Source organism: Heterocephalus glaber, unplaced genomic scaffold (genome assembly GCF_053883595.1).
Source record: "Heterocephalus glaber isolate CG9 unplaced genomic scaffold, H.glaber_assembly_v1.0 deba00000546, whole genome shotgun sequence".
Taxonomy (NCBI): Eukaryota; Metazoa; Chordata; class Mammalia; order Rodentia; family Bathyergidae; genus Heterocephalus; species Heterocephalus glaber.
The window spans coordinates 4,758,509-4,782,260 of NW_028258147.1; the positions used below are offsets into that span (position 1 = coordinate 4,758,509).

General features: G+C 45.4%; 1 long non-coding RNA gene across 2 annotated transcripts in view; it reads right to left on the reverse strand.

Annotated features, from left to right (window-relative positions):
- LOC110344250 (uncharacterized) overlaps positions 1 to 23,752 on the reverse strand; it is a 164,135-nt gene that overhangs the window by 133,670 nt on the left and 6,713 nt on the right. For both annotated transcript variants that reach the window (XR_015448686.1, XR_015448687.1), the window contains exon 2: positions 7,523 to 7,571. This is a non-coding gene — a long non-coding RNA (uncharacterized LOC110344250). The remainder of the gene's footprint in view (positions 1 to 7,522; positions 7,572 to 23,752) is intronic.

Sequence of the window (23,752 nt, forward strand, 5' to 3'; positions counted from 1 at the left end):
CACACAAGTGTCCTGGTCTCATTATGGAGCACTCATTAATATTCACCACAGGTACACTTGTGGGTGGCCTCTGTACCCACAGATGAGTCTAGACTTCCATAAATATCAGTGCAGAGAAAAGCAAATTAAAAATCAGTTGTAAGTCAACCAGGAGGGCACAGAGCCCTGAAGTGGAGCCCCAAGTCATCAGGTTGAGGGAAGCATCTAGAGTATTTTGACTGTGAAACCACTCACAAGTCAATGTGACAGAAGATCCTACAAGGAAGTCAAATTCTATTAAACAGCCGTTGTTAGCGGTGCATGGAAATTGTGTTAGTTGATCACCCAAATATAACTCACAAGACTTCTTTGTTCACATCCCAATCCAGAGGTCTGGATGCTATGTACATACAGCCATGATTGGACCCTTGAGTTCTACTACTAGCTTCAAGACAATCTGAAATCCTATGCAATTGTTCATATGACACTCACTGCCAAAACACTGGCTTCTGGCTTTACTGATGGTGCTGGATATGAGGCCAATATAGAAATCAATAAGTATTTACTACCCTCTGATTACCAGGTACTGTACTAAACACATTGGTAGATAAAAAGTCAAACAAGTTATGGTATCTGCTCTCCAAGATCCTACAATCTAATGTCAGGGGGAAAGAGCTATCCCATAACAAATAACTGAGGATGTCTTTAATAATGCACTACCTTTAGCAGGTAGGTTAGAAAGGGAGTGATCAGAAAAAATAAAAATGTCAAGGTAGACTTCATAGTCAGGGAAGACTTCTTTCCTGGATCAGGCTTCCAAGGTGGCTGGTGATTGGATGGATGGAGCAAACAGAAGCTAGAGCAGGAGGAGTTTTCCAGCCCTACAAAGGGAGGGGGCCAGTCCCCCTAGCTGTTGTGGCCACTTTCAGAGCTACTTTGGGTTGCGCTCATGGTCAGTAAAGAATACATGGAAATGACAGCCATCTGGCTGATCCAGATGGAACCCTTCCCCATTGGTTCTCCCTGAAACTTAAGAAGATCAACTGCCGACCCCTCAGAAAATTACAACAGATTGGTAAAGGAAAGATAGATTTGAGCGTAAGATCAACTCAAATTCATTGCTTAAGCAACCTCAGGAAAGTTACTCTTCTTCTCTGAGCTCCATTCACTTTATGTGCCAAATGGGACTTAGAATGGTACCAAACTCATAAATAAAATAATGCACACACACTGCCTGGAACATAAGACATACTTCATTAAAAAGTAATTCTGGTACTATTGTCTTGTTCAGTCAGCTTTCATGCAGTTTTAGCCACATGGTCAGTCTTGTTTCTCACTCCTTCCTGCATGCTTGTGCTTCTATCCAGGATCCCTCTCCCTCTGTCTGAAGAATGTTTTAGTATTTCTTTTAGGACAGGTCTGCTAGTACAAATATCTGTCTTGTTTGCCCCCCACCCCCGCCCCAAATGCTTTACTTCACCTTCACTTCTGAAGGATATATTCAATAGGTAGAATTCTGGGCTGTGATTGCTTTCTTTTAGCCCTCAGAAAATATTGTCCTTTGGCTTCCAATTTTTCTGCCAAGAAGTTAGCTGTTGATGTTCTTGCCCCTTGTTGTAATTCTAGCAATGTGTATCCCACCCCCACCCTGTTTGGGTACTTTTAACATTTTTCTGTTTATCTTTCATTTCTGGCTATTTTACTATGATGAGCTTGGGCATATAGTTTTTTATGTTTTCTTCGTAAAGCTCATGGTGCTTCTTGAACCCAGGGCTTGATATTTTTCATTACTTTTGCAAAATTTTTGGTCATTTCTTCCGATGGTGTTTTACCCCATTATCTCTCTCCCCTCTTCTGGAACTCTCATTGCATAAGTGTTAGAACTTTTTGCCACTTTCCTTTCTATAGTTTTTTATACGCTTTTCTAAATTTTACATTTTTTGCTATAATTTGAATATTTTCTTTAAGCATATCAAATCTGCTATTGAACTCGTGTTGTATTTTTCACTTTTATAATTTTCCTCTTTTTGTTCACATATAGTTTCCAATTCTCTGTTAAAATTCTCTCCTTGGGCCAGGGATTTAGCTCAGTGTTTCCACCGCCTGCCTCGCAAGTGCAAGGTCCCAAGTTTGATCCCCGGTACCAAAAAAAAAAATCTCTCCTTTATTGTATAATTTCTCGAATGTTAATTATGTAGTTTAAAGTCCCTTTCAAATCATTCTAAGATCTTTATCTATTATGGGTTTATCTCTGCAATGATTTTGGTTCCATAGTCTTATCTCTGGAGATGACTCACATACCTGAAACCTTATAACAGTACAATTATTTTCCAAATTAGGTCCTTAACTCCACCTATTTCCCTGAATTTAATTATCTTAATCCTTTTCCATACCAAGTCACATTTTTATAGAATTCTAACAAGTTCATGTCATGATTCTTTAAGTGTAGAATTATGGTTCTATACTGATTTCTTCAAAACATCCAAAACAGCATTTGAGAACTCTGTGAATCAGCCTCCATTTTTTCTCTCACACACGCTTCCTCTTGTACCTCTGACAATCCAGCCAAGACAAACTAGTCATCACTGCTTGTTCCCCTGCATTTAATCAATTCTTTCCTCATTTTTCTACCCTTGTGCACATTTCTAGCAGACAGAATGTTGTTTCTCTTGTATCTGCCTATTGAAATCCTAGCCTCTAAACCCTAGAATAAATGACACACACCCTCAAATTAAACCCTGAATCCTCTGACTTTGTGCTAAGCCTATTCTTTCCTGACTTACAGAGCCTTAGATGCTATTTATGCCCAGGTCTGATTTCCACCAGCAGGCTGGCCACGGGCAGCCCTGTTTCTGTCTTTGAAGGGACCCTTCATTCTTTCCACTCAGAAACCCCCTCCCCTCACTCAGACTAGATGCTTCTAGAAGAACTCCCACTCCCACTCCAGGACTAGGGCTTGGTTCAGGGCTGGACCAACAGAACCTCTGAGCCTCAACCAGGAAATTGTGCTAGAATTGCGAGTTGAGGGTGATAAGCAGGAAGGATGTGCTATTATGTCTTGTCTCTATCTAAACACAGCAAAGGCTCCCACTGTCTCAGAGAAGATGCCTAGAGTTCTCTGTAAAGAGCTTGCCCACCCCACCAGCTGCTTCCTTGAATTTTGCTAATATTCTTCTCCTTACCTACTCACTTCAGCCACACTGGCCACTTCGATAATCTCACCTTAATGTCTCTGCTCTATGTTCTGGGGCCACTCTTTCCTCAGACCGCCATTGAACTAACTCTAAATAGAGAGTGGAAGGGAGATCTATGAAAATCTCACTTGCCTAGCAAGGCTCACCCTAAACACCCTTTTTGATGTCAGCAGCCCACAGTACTCTGACGTATTCCCAGTGCCCTGCAGTCTACTCCTTTTCCAAATCATTTGTCTCTCTAAGGTATTCTATATTTTGCTCATCTAAGCTAGCCAAAGCCAGGGATCTGTGTCCCCTTTGTTCACTGATATCTCTCAGGCCCAAGAAGAGCGTGGCTCTGGGCAGGATTGCAGATATTGCCACTACATCACCTGGGAATCATCCATTTCCTATAAGCAGGGTCCTTGCATCCTATCCTTTAGGTAATCAAAACATATTGAGGCTATCAATCCCTAGCACCACAAAGATATACAGATAGATAGATGATTGATAGATAATTAGATGGATAAATGATAGATACATAGATAGATAGATAGATAGATAGATAGATAGATAGATAGATAGGTGTTTAACTAGGGTGAGTGTTCTGTGAAGTTCCAACTTTGGGGGCTGCTGTGGGCCTGGCTCACATTTGCTTTCTTGGGCAGGGGCACCCCATGCCCTGCAGTTTCCTTGCCTCCTTCTCCCTGGAAAAGAAATCCTATTAACCAGTCAAAGAAATCAAGTTAGGGAAACATGAAAATTTCGAATGGACTCTGGGAAATTGAGATTGAGCGGAACAGAGACTTTGGGTAAAATAAATCTGTGGAAATACAATAAAGTAAATCTGGAGCCAGAGTAAATCAGAAGCTCAGTGTGGCTCAAATGGCTTCCTGATGTCAAAATGTAAATGCTAACCCAAAATGTCATGCTTTTGCACTCTGTGGTCCATTTAATGTCTATTATTTCATATTATCTTCAAAACAACTCTAAGAAACAAATCATCCCTATCCTAGGAGATGAGGAACTGATACTCAGGGGGGAAAATAAACAAACAAAGCTATAAAAGTATGTGGTGAGGCCAGAACCCAGAAATCATGAGTTAGAGAATAGTTCTTCCTCCTAGGAGTTTGAAGTTCAGGAGCATCCAGAAGTCCCTTTACATCCAGGAGACCTTGGGCAAATTACAGTAGCACCTAGGTTCAGGGACTTAATTCACCCCATGATTCTGGAAAAGATGACCACGTTGGTGTTCATATGGGAAAGATGGCCACAATCATGTTTGTCATCCAATGCAGAGTTTGCAATCAAAAACAAAATTTTGCTAAACACTTGTTTGTGAACCAAACAGTTCCCAAACAAAAGCATTCATGAACCAAGGTGCCACTGTACTTCAATTCTCCAAGCTTCACTTTTCTCACCTGTAAAATGGGGTAAAAATGTCCTCTTTCTGGGCTCATTATTATAAATCACAAATCAGGATACATAAGAAAATCCCTGAAAACAGAGCCTGACATGGAAAAAAAGAAAAGTATGAAAACATTCATTTTTTAATCATTATTGTGTTGGAAGGTTTTTAAAAAAATATATAGAAATCATGAAGCAATCATTTCATTAGAGTCCCCAAACTCCAAATGTGTGCAATTTAAGGTTTCACTTGAGAAGAAAGAACTGGAAAAGATTTAGAGGATAGAAATTGCAAAGATGATTAGGGCTGAAAGAACTGGATGCTTGAGGAGAGGGGTTTTTTTAATTAAAAAAAAAAAATGGACTTTCTTTGAATTTGAGGAGAAAAGAGCCAAAAGAGATTTAGGAACCATCTTCTCAAAAGACAGAAAAGGGCACAGCTGTGTCCACCTGCCAGGGCAGGTAGCAGATGCCACACTGACCTCAAAGGGGAGGGAGGGTGGATTAGGAATCCATGGCTTCTGTGTAGCTGTTAGGAATCTTAGAACCACTGAGTGAGCAGTGGAACCATCTATCTAGAAATTTCCTTAGAGCTCCTAAAGTCCCAGATACAGATTCATGGATGTGGACCAACTGGGTCTGTGAATAGAAAACTTAGCCATCCATTTAGTGGGATTGGACGTGCCCTCAGTCCAGGTTTCCTACATCAGCTTCTCCACGGGCCTTGCTTGGACACCCTCCATTCCTATTTTACTTATTACCTGAGCTGAACTATTCATGGTTCCTACGGACAATAAATGCTACCTGGAAAGTGTTATCCGTGAGTCATTTCCAGTGCTTAACGCTGCAACTCATTGTGCCAGCTCCTGTCCATCAGCACAACTTGGGAAAGGAACACAAACAAGAATGTTTGAAACTTAGAGCAGAGAAAGGCAGAGATGCTACCCAGTCTGACTGCTGGGAACAGACGGGTGACCCTGGAGGGAAGTCACCTGGGAGCAGAAGATCAAGGTCCTGCCTCACCAATCCTCTGCTCCTTCTGCCTGTGGCTCCTCAAGCAGGACCTGGTGTGTCCTGTTTGCAGTTTTATTCTCAGGGCCTCTTGCCAGGCACACAGACATGGCATGGCCGGGCACCTCAGCAGGCACACCCCTTGCAGCCCCTACAGCTGGAGCTGTGAATTCACAGTCCCTGAGGACTTGCTCCAGAGCTGCCTTTTCTAAACCGAACTCCACCCTGTGTCCCTAGCCTTTGGCTGACAGGTCTTCTCCCCAGCTCTCCCCGCAGCACCACCCCTACACCCTGTATGTCCAGTTTTCCTCCTTGGTTCCTGTCTCCTGCCCTCTCCCACACCAGGCCTGCCCCATCCCTCTTCCCTCTCATCCCAATCTGACATGCCACCTGTCCAGGTCTGTCTCTTCTTCCCCTACACCTGCCTTGCTCTGGGTTTCCCTGCTGTTCCTGTGTCTTCTGGCTCCCTCCTGCTCTCTTGCATTGTCTAGCCCCAAATCTAGAGCCATAGCTGGCTTTCCTCAGGAGGGGAGAAACCAGACTACTCTATTCATGCAGCCTGAAATGTGCTGTCAACCAGACAGAGAGAGAGAGAGAGAGAGAGGACACCTGGGGCACAGTAGGTGCTCAGTAAATAAGTGAAAGCAGGTTCAACCAATGAGTAGATCATAAATGCAGCTGAATAAATAATTTAGTAACAGTCATACTAGAAAGCTTAGGAGAGGAGAGCACAAGACTTCCTGAGTGCCTCACCCTGGAATATTCTGTGCAGAGAGTATTTCTCAGGTCTGAGAAAATACTATGTTCAATTCCTGCCTTCTGTGGAGAGGGATCCTGTGAGAAAGACCCTGCCATGATCCCTGGGAAGCCAGAGTGACTTGAAGGCTCAGAACTGGTCTGGCTATTGTTTCAGAAGGAGGCGAGAACAGGGCCAAGGGGCCGCCCCCTACCTGGAGGCCTCTGTCCCCTCAAAATTCTTCAAGGCAAAAGCCAATAAAGACTCCCAAGATGCAGATTATGTTGTCTGTCCTCAGGGGACTGGAAGTCCCTAAAAACTTGCACCCAGTCCTGTGTCGCCAGGCAGCCTCATCTTACAACATCATCCCCAACATCCCCACCAGCTGGGGCAGGAGGCATAACTGCCAGGTGTGGAACTTGGTGTTGCTCTCAGCCTCAAATTCAGTGGCCCCTGTGCTCATGTTCTGAGCTACCTAGGAACCCTGAAGTGGCCCACTGCAGAATGCAGGCAGCTGGGCATCCAGGCCCTGGGCCAGCAAGCCCAGACGCTCGTGTCGGGATTGGCGTTTGGGTAGAGAGAGGTGCTAATGAGACACTAACAGGGGAAGGGAAGACGGTCCTGCTGGATGGGAGTCAGGAAGGGCCCAATCACAGCTAGGGAGACTGCCTCAAGGCCGGCTTCAGGGCACCATTGCTGTTGGCACCACCAGGGCTCAGCAGGGTGCCCTGGAGGGCCCAGCCCCATGGGAAACACTTAGCCAGCCCCATCTCGATCCTCAAGCCCCTCTGAGCCTCATCCATGGTCCCTCTCTTGGGCAGAGGCTCAGTAAGATCCAAGCAGCCTCCAAGGGCAGCACTGGGGCCTCAGCATTATTCAGCATCATCCAGGACAGCTGCCCCTCCAACCCCTGCTCCTCACAGGAGATCAGCACATGTGGCCAGGTCTGGCTCAGGGTGGCCTGCCACATCATGTCCTCAGCTAAGCCAGTGCATGCTGCACAGGTCATTAAGACATCCTCAACCTGCCTGCCACACGCCCTGCATGTCGGATCGCTGAGGTAGCCTTCCTGGCAGAGGCCAGGCTGTGGCCAGGAAACACAGGGGAGGAATCAAGGCATGAAGTGCTACTGCCCTCTACTGGCATCTTTCAGAATATCCAGGCTGAGGTCGAAGTCAGAGGAGGCCAGAAGGGCGTCATCCCCACCTCCACTCACCTTTCAACAACACAAAGAAGCACTGGCAGGTCCCATTGCAGCCATGGACCTGGTGAGAGAAAGGAATGATCAATGGCAGGAAGTCACATTTCTCCATCACTTCATGCTTCAAAAAAAATTTCATGCACTGCTCTCATCTCCAGTGCCTGTAGCTCTGAGTAAGAGCTAGTGCCAAATCTCCATGTCATAGAAGGGGAAACGGAGACCTGGAGAGGTATGTGGTCACCTCAGTCAAAGCCTGGTCCCCAGACTCTCCTGCCCACCAAGGGCAAGACAGATCTTCAGACGTTTCCAGGGGTGAGTTCGATTGGTGCCCATTGCAGAGTCACACACTGGCTGGGTCCTCGGAGAATGTGGCTTTGCCATCTACAAGTGGCTTCTCTCACCAGTCAGCTGTCCCCTCAGAAGAGCACTCCAAAGGAGGAGACAGATAACCCTCTTTGCTGAACGAAGAGCAGAGTGGAGAAGTGAGGTGGCCCAGATGAGAAGTCAGAACCAAGGTCCTCACTGCTACCACCAGGGCCGTGTTCTTACGGTCACCTTCTGCCAAGGTGACCCCACCCCACAACTTCGGCCATACATGCTCTGTGTAGCTCAAGAGCTGGGAAACGTCTATCTAGAGTCTTTTGTTCAGAAAGAAAGAAGACTCAAGCCTAACTTTGCCTCCCCAATCTTTCCTGATCACCACCACCACCACCACCTCTAGGCCAGGGGATCCCTAGCAGCTCTGTGGCCTCCGCCCTCTGAGCCTCATGTGTGGGTCTCTCCCGCCCTCTGGTGGACAGATCTCAGCAGTGCAACCACATCCTGCTCAACCCCAGTGCGGAAATCACCTGTCCCCAGCTCCACATTGTCAACTTCTGTTCTTCTTCCCACAGGATGGTGTACCCAAGCCTGATATCATTAGGGCCAAATTATTAGTAGGGGGAAGGGCTTCCTTTCTGCTCCATCACGCTCAGCCCCCTCCTGTCCTACAGGACAGAATCACTTCTGACCACAGCATTCCACAGGCTGCTGGCATCATGTCCGGCTCCCTCCCTTGGCTGGCATCCTGCCCCAGATGCTCCTGAGCCTTCTCTGCACTGTTACTGCTTCTTCAGTGCCCCCTTGCCCAGATCTCACCTCTGCTGTCTGCCTCCCCAGCTGGTCGCACCCACTGAAAGCTCTGACCTCAACAAGAGCTGACCTGGCCCCAGATGCCCAGCTGTGGCCTCCAGCCGCAGGGCTCTGGGTTCCTGCTTCTGAGCCTCTGCTTCTCTGAGTCTCTTTGATTTGCTTCCTGGGCCTGGCTCAACCGAACTCAATGTAAGTGCATCCACCAAACACCATGCTTTAGCAGGTGTCGTGCCAGGAGCAGGAGCATAAGAGATGGAGAAGCCACAAATCAGTTCTCTGGGGAAGGAGGACTTGAGGAAAAGGCCCCAGAGCAGAGACTGCAGGGTGCTGAAACAGGACCCTAGGAGGGCAGTGGGCTGGGAGCCCCAGAGGAAGATTCAGTGGGGAGAGGGACCAGACTTAGGGGTGGCTGGGTAAGCCACCTCTTCCAAAAGGAGCAGTAGAGGGGCTGGCTCTGTGCCCTGTGGCTGCCATTGCTGAGCAGCGCCCTTACCTACATTATTTCTCACCCTCACCCTAACCTGGAAGTTAAACTGTGATCCCATCTTGGGCACATGACAGTGCTTCTAGCAATTAAGTAGCAGGCCCTGGGTCCCCCAGCCAGTGAATGATCCTCACACGATATTCTGTGGCTTCTCTAGCAGAAGGCAGAGATGGACACGCAAGCAAGAGGAGGCTGGAGGTGGTGACACCCTCCAGAAAGGGAGGTTTCCAGATAAGCTGAGACACAGCAGAGTGGGTGTAGCTTTGCAGAAGACGCCTTGTGACCACTCTCAGAGCAATGCTGAAGCAGACGTGGATTGCGGGACCAGGGGCTGCCCAGATATCCCACGATAACCTTCTCTCTATGGTTATAGAATCTTTGTTTTTTGATCTTAGTTCTTGGTCACTCTATGTTTTAAGAAATCTTCATTTCTCAGCTGCTATAGTTTGAGTGTGCCCCCTTCAAAATTCAGGTGTTGAAATTTAAGGGCCGATCCAACAGTATAAGAAGTAGAGCCTTTACAGGTGAATAGGCGGGGAGGGCTACTTTGAGAGCCGGATTAAGTCCCTTAGTAAAAGGGGGGCAGCTGCTGCCCTGCTGCCCTTGACTCTGTGAGGACTGTATCCCCCACCCAGAGGCATCAAGCTGCCCTCTTGGAAACAGAGAGCCTCATCAGACAGGCAAGCCTGCCAAAGCCCTGATCGTGTGCTCCTCAGCCTCCAGAACTGGGGACATAAATTTCTCTAACTTATAAGTTACCCAGTCTCGGACATTTTGTTACAGCAGCACAAACTGTCTAAGACACCAGCCTTCCTCACTGATCAATGTGACCACATGGTGAAGGGCACAGGAGTCGAGTGTACAGAATGAACAGCTTCCAGGTGACCTTTGTGAAGGAAAGAGAATCACTTCCTTCCCTTGCTTGGCCGCCTCTTCCTGCTGGCTGGATTACAGGAGACATGGTGAGACGGCTGGTGTCACACAGATAAGAGGAACACAAAGTGACACCAGGGACCTATCATGCCATCCCAGCACTCCGGATGGCTGCTCATTAGGTATAGAAGAGAAATAAACTTCTCCTATTGAAGCAGGTCTTTGTAGACTCTGCTGTAGCAGCTGCTCCTGACTCTTGCTACCGTAGCTGTTGCAGGGTCTCAGCCTGAGGATGAAGTCTGAAGCCACAAGGTGAGGGTGTTCCTGAGACCCTGGAGATGACTCCAGTAGGACCTGGTATCTGACCAAATGTGAGATGAGGAAAGAGAACCAGTGTGGCCTTAAGTGGCCAGCAGAATAAGGCATGCAAGACAAACTGTCTTGGGCACTTGGTCATTTCACTTCTAGATCCAACTTCCTCCTGGCGTATCTGTCTTCATGACCTTTCTTTTTTACCAAAAACAGCTTCACCAAGACCACTCCTACCTCTGTCCCTCACATGTGCTTGTATCTGCCGAAACCATACCTCCAGTCCCCCTCTACCTTTGCCTGGTTAACTCATAGCTTTTGCTTTCCTTCAGTGCCTGGATTAAACCCAAGGCCTTGTGCATGTTAGGCAAGCCCTCTACTACCACTCCCTCTCAGTCTCCCTTCTTATTTTGTTTTGAGGTAGGGTCTCACTGTATAGCCCAGGCTGGCCTTGAAATTGTAATCCTCCTGCCTCAGCTTCCTGAATAGCTGGGTTTACAGACGTGTGCCGACACACTCAACCCTCAGAGCAACTTGTAAAAATTTGGTGCAAACATAGCTTCCCCTGGGGATCTTCCCTGACTCCCCTGAGCTGGGTTAGGTCCCTATTACCTATACCTCCACAATATCAAGGGCTCCCTTTTGTTATAGTGCCTGGCACATGATAGGTGCCAAAGAAATGAAATGTGCAGAGTTCTCCTTTATCCCTGTCCCCCAAAACCACCTTCTGGCTCCCACGCCATTGCCCCTCACCAGGTTCCCCCCATCTGAGCCACAGTGCTAAAATGAAACAAAAGCCAAAAAGCCAGCGAGGAAAAAAGAGACTTCCAGCACTAATGTTGGGCAGCCTCTTGCAGCTGCCCTTGCCACGCTCTGACTCAGAGTGGCCATTACCAAGGGGTGAAAGGTCTCTGCGATCTTACTCCCCATTTGGACAGAAAAACATGAAGCAAGTGCTCTCAAGGATGTTTAACTTGAAATGTTCCATACCTTAAAATTTAGGACTCCATTTCAAAAATGATTCTGCCTTAGATGAAAGAAGACAAACGCCACTATTTTATCAAGAGAAAGTTATGAAACATCACACATCTCAAATTTCCATACATCTTTTCTTCCTAATGCCGCAAAATGATACCTTTATCGCTGTTCAATCAAAGGCCCACTCAGCTGGCGCAGGGAGATGGGGCTGCTGCAATAATCATCAGTGTTTCTGGCAACCCTTTGCACCAATCCATTGCACAGCATTGCCATTATCAACACAAGAAAGGCTTCCTCAATTACACTCCCCATCATCATCAGCCACAACAGATATTTATTGACTGCCTGTTATGTGCAGGACACTTTGCCAGGTATAGGAAAAGAAAGCCAGAAGAGAAATTTCCCAAAGATTTTGAAAGGGGGGAAGATCTGTACCTTAGAACTAACACATCTGCCTCTAAAATGAGTCCCCTAGCCAGGGATTTAGCTCAGTGGTTTTGCTGCCTGCTGCACAAGCCCAAGGGCCCAAGTTCCATCCCCGGTGCCAAAAAGAATCAGAGAATAAAATGAGTCCCCTAGCTGGATGTGGTGGCGCATGCTTGTAATCCCAGCACTTGGGAGGCTGAAGCAGGAGGATCGCCTGCCATGAGTTCAAGGCCAGCCTAGACTACATAGTGAGTTCAAGGTCAGCCTGGATTACACAGCAAGACCCTGTCTCAAAAACAAATAAATAAAACAAAAAGTCCCCTGCAGGAAGAAGGCAAGTGCAGAGGCTGTGAGAATGTAAGATGGTTTGGACCAATGTGCATTATCAGACTGCTCTGTGCACAATTTTTGCCAAATGTGGGAAAACTATTCCATTGTCATCGTTCAAATGCAGGGTAACTGAGTGGATGTGGGAAGGCAAAACCTTCTGCACAGCATCTTTGTCTCTTCTGATTTTCACTCATCCTTGCTGTTATGACTTGGATTTTATGGTCCCTCCAACCCAAGGCCCGCACGACAAAGGCTAGGTTCCCCAGCCTGTGAGCTACTGGGAGTTGGTGGAACCTTTAGAAGGCAGGGCCCAGCAGAAGGAGGTTAGGTCATGGGTGTGTGCCCTTGCAGGCATTACTGGGACCTGGCCCCTTCCTCTCTCTTTTTGCTTCCAAGTCACCATAAGGTGACAAGCCTTGTCCCACCAGGCCCTCCTCGCCATGATGATCTGCCTCCCCACAGGCTCTGAGGCAACAGAGCCAATCCAGCATGGACTGCAATCTCTGAAACCGTGAACCCAAATAAGTCTTTCCTCCATTAAGTTGATTATCTCAGGCATTTTGTCACAGTGACCAAAAAGCTAACACACGGGCCGATATGAATGGGCAAAATATTTCCATGATCTTATTCTTCATTTGGTCATGAAAATGTGAAGCCTGACTCTGTAAATGTTTCAAGATCAAGATCTGAAAAATCCTCTTTGGATCCAAAATTAGTCACACAAAGAATGAAAACAAATCCAATGGTATTGGGAAGAAAAACAGAATTCTATGAACATAAAAATCTCTGCATGCTTTTTAAATATATTCAAAAAATGATAGAAGTGTTGTCATCACCGTGCAAGTGCTTCACTGGGTCCAGGCAGCAATGTGAGCCCTCTATCGATCATTTCTTAAAATCTCTTTCCACAGTCAAATCGCTTAGCATCACTATTAGCAAAATATTAAAATTCACATGATTTCACTCATTTGCACAAGAAAAATTGAAGGAAAAATTGTCAGTGTTTTGAACCTTGGAGTTTTATATATCTGACATACTCCATGCCTACATCAAGGGTCTGTGTACTTGTTTTTGCTTAATGTGGAGAAAGTGGGTGCCTGTTCCTGCTTAGAATGCAGAGCCTGAGAGCCTCCAAAAACCAATTTCTTCATTCTGAAAGATGAAAAGATTGAGGCCCAGGAAGGGCCATGGCCTGCACAGTTGCAAAACGTGATGCAAGAGGCTGGATTGTCTAAACGCAACCTGAGACCTCACTCTGGGTCTCCTGAGCTCTGAGCCAGTTGCACAGAGCCGCCTCCCCAACTTCTCCCAGCAGGAAGTGCTGCACCCAGGCTTCTCAAGGGGCCTGTAGGCTTCCTCCCTCCCTTCGCCCCACCCTCTGCAGATGGGGTGCACCTTCTCTGAGCCCAGAGGCCAGATAACCCTTCAAACAGCTGGCGCTGAAAGCTAAACTGCCCAGAGCCCAGGCAGGGAGCCTCCCCTCCTTGGCCATTGGGTTGCTCTTTTCTTGCCCATTAAAAAGACAGATCCCAGCCGGGCAAGGCCCCTCCATAAGACGCAAACCCACACTGGATACAGCAGAGCACTGGCCTCAGCCTGCGTCTTTGGGGAGATAATGGGGGTTGGGGCACCTATACAGTTTTTCCTCTGGGCTAATCTAACCTTGTACATTCCATTTAGCCAATGCCAATCCCAAAAGACTTCTTGGGGGGGCGGGGACAAGTTCTTTCTAAGTCACTATGTTGCTTAGTCAGGGCTCAAACTTGTGATCCTTCTGCCTCAGCCTCAAAAAGTGCTAGGATTATAAGAGCTCTATTTTTTAACCTATACCATGTGACACGGTAGACTGTGTGCTAAGCCCTATCACATAGTGAGTGGGCACCCAGGTGGTACCTCCTGTGTGACTGTAGTAACCATGACAGGACACCTCATGCCTTACCAAGCCAGCTGACAGCAAGAGTTGGGAAAGAAAGCCAGGCCCCAGACTCCCAATCTGCTACACTGTTATAACTTACTTCAAAATTCTTCAGCATGGATGGTAATACATAAAAATATACATCACCGTAACACACATGTAGCCTAGAGGAAGTTATTTAACATTTGAAGCTCCTTAATTGGGAAGACTCACAACAGGGGTGGGTAGTTAACATTTGAAATACTCCCATGAAAACACCACACTTAGGAAGCAGCTGTTTACAACCATTCCAACCAACTTGATTTCTGATCAACACTACAGTTAATTAGTATAAAGGATGTTGGAAAATATTTTCATGGCAGAAGTGAGCACAGTTCACGATGCATGGGTTCGATAAACATATTTCCAAGGGTGAAGGGATGGAGAAGCCAAGGAGCCTGGGCTATGACCTCTGGGGCAGCACCCAGCTCTTAGGGTTCCCTGGTGCACACGGAGGGCTGTCATCCGATGCCAGCCATATGGCTAACGGTATTTTCTGCTCAGGCATTTTTGTATCCACTTGAGTATGCAAAATGCTCTAAAAGAAAGCAAGACAAGAGAGAGACTCTGTCTCAGAATACAAAGGGCTGGGGGGAAAAAGGGGCAGGTTAGAACTTCATAGAGTTTTCATGAGCCAGTTTCATGATCCTTTTTGTGCCTGTCTGTTAATAAATTTCACTGCATGTAGCAGAATTCATCTTATTCTGAGTTATATTTTCACTAGACAATACCTCAGGTATAAAGTTTAGTAGGAGGAAGAAGAGGATGAGAAAGAAGAGAAAGGAAGCCATTTATACCCCTTGTCTGGCTCCAAATATTATAAGTGAGAAATATCAAGCCACAGCACCTAAAATAATGAGGGACACAATGGCTCGAGTAAGTTTGCAACAACATTTACTGCTCTGTCCTCTAAACCGCCCTGCTCCCCATACCTTACCATGCACTGTCCTCCTTAATGAGCACAATCAGGAAGCAAAAACTAGAACGTGGACTTTGGGCATCAAGATAGAGTTTCAGAGAAGCAGATGTGAAGTCCCATAATCAAGGTCATAAACTGTCAATTACAAAGGATAGGACAGGAGGAAAGATCAGGTTTGCAGCAGACTTACCTCAGGGCCTGAGAGTGGTGGTTTAATAGAAGTTTACAAAACCAACAGTGAGGATGCGTGGTAAAACTTATTAAGTATTCGGATGACATCTACAGATCAAGGGAAAGAGCTATTTCACAGCATTCTGCCCTGGTCAAACCAAATCTAGAATATGGTGATCAATTCTGGGTCCCATATTTTAAAAGTCATTTTGACAAATGAGATTATATCCAGAGTGGAGTGACCAGGAGGATAAGATGTCTTAAAATCATTTTTAAAATATCTCAGGAGATTTATACTGGAGAAGAGATAAGAAAGGGGAGATACACTCAAATATCAAATATTTTGTTGCAAAGAGAACGTTTTCTAGATGAGAGGGTGAAAGATCATCTAAACAGAACAGAGAACTCACAGAATTAGAAGTGTCTGGCAATAGAAGGGCCTGGTTATGAGATAATTGTTCCTTTATGCAATAGGTATTTTCACCACCATCATTACCATTACCATCATCATCATCATTATCAACACCATCTTCACCATCACCATTACCATCACCACCCATTATCAACACCATCATGACCATTATGATCATTATCACCATCACGATAGTGATATTAGGACTGAGACAAGTTAACTAATTCACACCATGTCATATGATGATTTATTAAAAAGACACTCCAACAATAGAATTCTATTATTTTCAATTATTCAAGAAGCTCTCTCTTTTCTCCTTTCTTTGCATGAAAGTGAATCAAGGCTCCACCCCCACAGCCTCCCTTTGTTGCTTCTCCACTGTAGCAAGGTAAGATCTTTGGCTCTGATGTTGGACAAATTCTTTAGGGTACAATCCCTACGTTCTATTACGTACTAGTCATGTGAACAAGAGTAAGAGTCTTAGCCTCTCCAACCATTAGCTTCTTGTATTAGTCAGCTTTTTGTCACTGGGACACGCAGACTTAAAGGAGGAGAGGTCAATCTGACTCAAGGCTTCAGGGGATGCAGTCTTGTATGGCTGACTCCAAGACAGGAACATCATGGCAGAGGGGGTTGCAAGATGTGGTCCCTGGCCACACCGATCCAGCTGCAAAGCCTTCTTCTTCCAGAAAGCCCACTTGAACAAATGACTAAGGGTCCAAAAAACTTTGCAAAGGGAATATAGGATCATTAGCCCTAAAGGAAACAAATTTCTGCTTCAGATAGTCTGCCTCCAGTACTCGACTGTAAAACTGCGTGAAAATACCTACAGCAAAAGCCTCCTCTCTCAAGATTTTCCTTCTCCCAATTTAAAAAAAAAAAAATATATATATATATATATATCGATATATATCACACGCTCACAGACTCTCACTGTGCTGCATAATCCCTAGATTCAGAAATTCCAGGACACCAAATGAAAGAGCAATTTGGCAGTAGTGGGGGACTTGGCGCTGGGAAGCAAACCCAGGGCCTTGCACATGCTAGGCAAGCACGCTGCTTTTGGACCACTGGTTTCTATGGAGACAAAATAAAATAATTCCATTTTCTTTTTTCAAATTATGTGGTTTTTCAAGTCTTTGCTTTCCACAAAATTGGAGGAGCACCTAATCAGGTTTGGGGTTTGTTTGTTTGTTTGTTTCAGTACTGGGAATTGAACTCAGGACCTTGAACATGTGAGGCAGGCACGGCGGCACTGAGCTAAATCCCTGGCCCCAGCCAGGTTCTTAACTGATACTGTAGGTTGCTAAAGATAATGTATCATAATAGATTGTGATGTGACTTGGGCCTAGAAAGTTAAGGAATTGAACTGGTAGAACAAAACTCCTTCCTCGTACCTTCTTATTTATGTGAAAAAAAAATTGTTCAAGGCTCACATCTATAAAAATAAAAAATAAGAGCAGAATGCATGCTGAATCCTGTCTCACTCCAGCAATAAGCAATATTTGCCTGTGGGTACTTGACCTACAGCGTCGGTTCCATTCATGCCCTGAAAAGATGCATTTCACTTTTTAAATTATTTATCAAAATGTATATTTGTTATTTTGATCAATAACATATTAATAATTGCAAAAATAATTCAATCCAGAAGAAATGTGTTCAACATTTAGGGATTTATGATCACAGGAAATGAAATTTAATTTCATAAACATGTTTGTATTGCCACGAAGTATGAAAGGATAATCGATAAAACACTTTTAAAGGCAAAATATTACATCAGGAAAAATTACTCAGGAGGCGGTGGTACAGAAAAATGAGTTCAAAGAAAAACAATGTCAAGTTTTAAACTTTTAATGAAGTCGTATGTGCATTTTTAATGAATGGTGGTGGCTATGAAATCACTAAGGTATTTAGATTACCTTGAATACACTTTCAAAAGTGATATAGCCATTTTATTTTTAAATAAAAATATTTTGAATATGGTGGTGTGGAGAGCGGTGTTAGCCATAGAGGCTCCATTTTGAATCTTACCCTCCATTGTATAGAGCAAGGAGACTATGTTACGAGGAACTGCATCCTTGCCAAATTAGATGTTTACCTTCAGAAATTGTCCTGGAACATGATGAACGTTTTGTAAACCCGAGAAACAAGAAAGCCCATGAGGGTGGGGAATTTCCAAAGAACTAGAGAACAAGGAAGCAGGTGTCTTTGGATAAGGGTCATGATTAATAACAAAACTCACCTGTAAAAAAGAGAGGCGGAGAATAAAAAAGCGTGGCGGCAGTCTCTCTGGGAGCCCTCCCGACTCTATCTCTACGTCTTTCTCTTTCTTCATCCTCACTCCCCCATTCAGGTGCTGTTCGACAAGTGACTCCGTCATGGTGGAAATTATCTTCTGCAGTTATTCCAATTTATTTTTTAAATGCTAAAAGACACATTGTTTTTCAAAATTCTTTTAAGCAAAAGAAAGTCAACTGAGATCGATGATTCCCATCTCTTTCAAAGAGACTATCTACAAATCAGTACAATCAATTCTGCTGCTCTCTTTCTTCCCCTTGCTTTTATGCAGGAAGCATAATACATATTCAGTTAAAAAAAAAAAAGTCTTGGAGACTTTCAATTCCAGCAAGATGGGGACGAAAGTAACCTAAAAATGCCTGGAAGTATGTACTAGAAAAATACAGTGAAAAATAATTAAAGATACAGCTAGCTAAGCTCACAGGAAAAAGTAAGAGGGAATTCCCGGGTCCACGAGCCAAGTAGGAAAGGAAAACCCAGACTGCAGGCTTCTCCAGTTAATCCAAGGCAGTTAATCTGTCTCAGCTAAATCTGAGCTGTTAATCAGTACCCAAGAGCTTCCTCCATCCAGTGTAGGAGATGAAACTCTGTAAGAAGAATAGTTAGCACTAAAATCTCAAAGACTGGATTTAGACAACAGGATGAATTGGGGGGGAAAGAATCACTCACTAAAACAAGGAGACTACAGGGAGACTTATCTGCCCTTCTTGGTTTATCAGAGAAGTCTCCACTAAGAATTCCAGACACTGTATCTATGACTCACAAGACTGGGGGTTGGAATTACACTACCTGAAGATCTCAAAACCTCAAATAGAAAAACAAACATAAAATTGGTTCTACCATAAGGAGGGAGAGGAAGAGTAGAAGGCCAGGAAGAAGCAAGTGCAAAACGAGCCTGAGGAACATGAGCATAAGGCCAGGCAAAGCCCTGCTGAAGATAGGGAGATCACCATCCAAAATTACAGCTCAACATTAGAAGGAACTATCCACCATGTGCAAAAGTCAGCAGACAAGATGAACAGAGACATTAGAAGCCCCAAAATTTGAGATACAGAAATAAATGTTAACAATTAGAAAATACTGATATTTAAAATAGGCACAAAATGAATGAAAGTGTAAGGACAACACATACCATGAAAGAGGCCTAAGCTGTCCAGACAAAGATTCCAGAGAAACCTCAAGCCCCAGTACTGGCAAGTACCAATCTGCTGCCTTCTGTCCCGAAACTGTTTGGGCCCGCAGTCAGATCAGACCCCGGCCAGTCCAGGGAGTAGCAAGCCAGGGCACTGCATGCTATCTGTGCCATCTCTGCACCATGGTCCATCCAAGGCAGACTCAAACCCAGAGAGCATCCTCAGCCTGCCGGTGGCAGCAAACCTGGTTCAGCCGAGTGGCCCTGCCCCAGTCCCTTCCAAGAGCTTCCTCAGTCATCTGTAGAGTCCATAAGAAAATCACTTGTGCTGTTTTGCCTTGTTTTTAACAGTAATCTTGGGGCACGGCTCATTTTCAGCTGGGAGCACCATGGTTCTAACCAACAAGATGCAGAGGCTAACAAAACTTGTGTCCTAGCAGTTTGCAGAAAAAGGTGATAGACTCACTGGATGGTCAGACAGGAAGGGGCCTGGGGGACCATCCTAAGCCTGTGCTCCCCCTGAGAGGAAACAGAGCCCCCGAAAGGTTGAAGTAACTTGGACCAGGCTCTGCCCCCAGTTTGTGGTGGAGATGAGTCTAAGTCTGCACAATAGAGGTGCTGAGAGCAAAGTTGTGCGAATGTCCCAGCTCTCCCTCTCTGCTTCCTCCCTTTGGTGGAGGCCTTCATCCTCCATTGGTGCAGCCATCTCCGTGGCCACTGGGGTGGGACGGGCAGAAGCCAAGAGGATTTCCTTGTTATTGGTACAGTTGCCTTACATCACAGCAGACTCACATGAGAATTTTATTTCTGTGCATTTTTCAAATATACTATCTTGAGGGAGAAAGTTGATACATTTTGTTGATAAGACGTTGCTACATGTTGCATTCTAATAAAAGGATTAATCTCTAATGGTGAAACTTCAAGCAAGTAGAAAGAGACAAGAGAAAGATCTGAGAACGCTCCTTCATACAGCTCACACTTAGGCCACTGCATCTAGCTTCTCTATGAGCTAGCTCTAGTGAAAAAACCCAAAAGGGAGGGCTGGAAAGGAAAGAAAGGGGACAAATCTGTCTTGGAGGAGACAAGCCACCTGGGCTCCCTGTAGCAATCCCACAAAGGAGCTGGAAAAGAACAAGGCTAATTTAGGCTCCGAACGTGACTTGGAGCCACCAAGAACAGCTGTTCCACTACCAGGTCCCTCCTCCTCTCCTGCCCTGCCTATCGTTCACTCCCCTGGGACCCTTCAAAACCACATCTGCCTGCACTGCAGGACCTGCTGGCTCCTACGTACGGGAGCAGCTCTCTGCCCTGGGTGACAGTTCTGTGTGGACTCAGTAATCACACATTTAAACACACGCCAGTATTGCAAGCAAATGCTAAGGCTGATCCCTGGGGACACTGGGGCCAGGAAGGGTGGCCTTCCCACCTGAGGAAGCAGAGGCAGGCCCAGCTGTGTGTCAATGACCTAGCAACTCCAGAGTGATCTGTCTTGAACACATACATCAGCTGGCCCCAAATCAAATACAAAGGGCATTGATGCACGGCTGAATGACAGAGTCCCCCAGCAATACTAGATGCAGCTATTTGGTTTGGAGTCTAGGCACAGGCGCCAGACAGACCTGTGTCCTAGCTCTGCCACTTCCTGTGCTGTTACTGCCAGTAAATTACTCAGCCCCTCCAAACCCAAGTTTTTCACCTACAAAACACAATAACAACAGGGAACCCAAAGGGTTCCTGTGAGGAGTAAATGAGAAAGTGTGCATAAAATACCCAATTCAGTATCTACAGGCAGTAGGTATCTGATAAGTGTTATTTCCTTTCCCTTTTCTTCTTCCCCATGGGCCAGAGAGCAGTACAGATTTAAATAATGAAATCTGGTGCTACACAGAACAGTTACACGCAGAGAGGAATCCTTGGAGACCCACAGGAGAGCTGGACCACATGAGCCAAAGAAGGAGCAGCAGCAGGGCTGGATGAAACCTTAGCTCATTCATCAGTGCAGTGCATGGTCATCTTGGAGTCCCAGGAACCCCAGTTCCCCTTCTTCTCAATCCTTTGTTCTACTTAGCTGTATCTATCTGCAAACTGAGCTACCCAGGTATCAAGGTCAACACCAGCCATGTAAGAAGCTCCTCTCCCAGAGAGCGATTGATTTTGTCTTGCAAGGATGCCCTTGCTTTTGACTAAGTCCTTGCCTGGTCCTGACCCCTTGGTTGCACAGATGCTCAGTCTGGTGCCGACTCTTCTTTGCTCTCCAGGCTCCAAGTACGAGTCTAGGCAGCTGCCTCAGCCGATCTGACTGAGCCCGCTTGACTGGCCCTCTCTCATGTCTCTGTGTCTCCCTGACCTCTCAGTTTGACTTCAGACCTTCCTGGCTGCAGGTCTTCATCCTGTCTACCCAGATCCTCTCTCCTATTTCTTCCTACACAGTCTATCCAATTCCTGTCTGAGTCCTGAAATAACAAACGTCTACTCATAGACTAATGCGAACCCAACCACGACTACTGCAGGGCAGAAGTTGAAGGGAATGACCAAGACAAAGCTCTGAGGTCTCTCCTGTAAGGAACAGTGTGGGTTGAAACAATGACCCCCGAGGGTGACCTGGCACTAGCTAGTAAAGCCAGAGATGTGCACACCCTGTCATGCAGAAGATCCATTTGTATCTGCCAGGGTAGCCTAGGACAGCTACACTGTAGTTAAGAACAACTAAATATTAGGAGCTTGAGACAACCTAGTTTCATTTCTCCCTCCTGCTGCTTGTCCCAGTGTGCCTGGGGTGTCTGTTTCACATTGTCCTCACTCCCAGAGCCTTCTTCTCTGCAACTTTGGCAGTTGCCACAGTAGGGAGAGGAAAGGGCAAGATACTCACAGGCAGGGCCAGTGATTTAGCTCAGTGGTTTTGCTACCTGCTGTGCAAGCGCAAGGACCCGAGTTCAATCCCTGGTACCAAAAAAAAAAGATACTCACAGGCCCCTGGAGGCTCCTTGAGTTATTGGCTAAGGCAAGTGCATGGAAGCTTTTGTCTTCAAGGAGAAGGGAAGCATCCCAGGCGCTTATTATGGTTGTCCAGATAGAAGCTGACTGGTACTGGGGAGACCACTCCTTCACCCAGCCAACGGACAGCACCCAACCTCTGTCACCTAAACTAATACTTGAGGAGACGTAACATTACATAAACCTCAAGGCCCTGAGACAAATCTGTAAAGCCACCACTCCAAATCCAGATTTCCCAGCACCAAGCATACTGTGTCTTCTCCTCTAATAAAGCCACACTTTGTGCTTTCCCTACAAATGGGGAGGTTGGCAGTGTGAAGCATCTTCCACCGGGATGACTCCCACCTCCTGACACGGCCCTGCATGGCCCTGCCTGCCTCTTCGAGAGATGATGGGGAAAGAGGGATTGTGTGCATCTCTGCCTTGCTGAGCCTGCTTTTGTGAGTTTTCTCTTCTTTTAATAGCATCTTTTTTTACCCATGTCTTATGACATTGTGAAATACACTCAACCCTTTGCATGACCAATGTCAGTTGAGGGACCCCTCACACACAGCTCAGAAGAGGACAATCAGAATCAGGACTGCTGGCAAACAGCAGTAATGACCTCCATGGTCGATCCTTATCCAAACCCAGTATTTAACTTATTCTCACTTCTATGTGCAAAATATACTCCTTTTGCCTCCAAGGGAGACAACCTGAAAGCCCCAAGCCAGCACAGCATCAAACGCAAAGCCCAAGATACCCAGTTTTTCACAGTACCGTAATTTATATGAAATAATGGGTAGCTACTGCTACATGTCCTTGGGGTGCCCCCTCATCAGGACACCAAAAAGACAAGTTATCACCTCTAACAAATCAGCATTTTGTAAGGAACTCTAGGGCATGAAAACAGCCACAAACACTCCCATTCAGAAAAGAAAAGAATGGTTACAGCAGGCACAAATCCTCAGCAATTCTGTGATCACAGAGTGTTCTTCCCCAGAGATTAGATTCTCATTCCACCTGGCCCACCCTTATCCTTCAAGAGATTTCCCTTTTCCATTATTGTCCAAAGCCTAATTGGACAGTGAAGAATGTGGCCTCCTTGTGGGCCCAGTGTCTCTCTAAGCAAGAATTGTTTTAATACTCAATCAAAATCTAGATCAGGCAGGGGTTCTTCTGGCAATGTAATTATCTCCCAGCCATCAATTCTGACCATTTGATGCCAGGAAACACCAAACATCAAAGCTCCTTTAAAAATAAATCTCCTAAATAAGATGGCTCATGCCCATGTACCAACTATCCACAATGAATATATTCATGATGTACCGCAACAATGAAAAATAAAAAATAAATCTCTCATTCACTATGTCTCCTTTTTTGCGGCTACCCGACTCTAGATAAAATTGAAGATATTTTGGCCCACCCCCTAGTCTTTCTTCCCCATTCATTTTTGTCTAGCTGATACAGTCTGAACCTTTATCAGAAGATGCCTTAATACTGTAAATCCAGAGATCCTTTAAATGGACGTAAATCCACAGCCTAGATGTAATACTTGCTTACAAACAGTTTTAATCATTCTCTCTAAACCTTTCTCAGTTTTATCTTTTTGCTTTTTTGAGATGAGAAGCCTTTGCTTATTCTAGCCATAAAAAAATTACACATTGGTCAATTCTTTCCTAAATGCATCTTTCTTTAAATAGCTTGCCAACTGTCCAGAGTAACTAACTTCCACAACCAACAACCCACTTTCCAGCGTCTTTCTCTACACCCATAAATTCATTAGGTAAACTAATTCTTACCAGTGTAGTTTTACAAAATGATTCTCTATCATTTTCTTTCTTTTCTTTTCTTT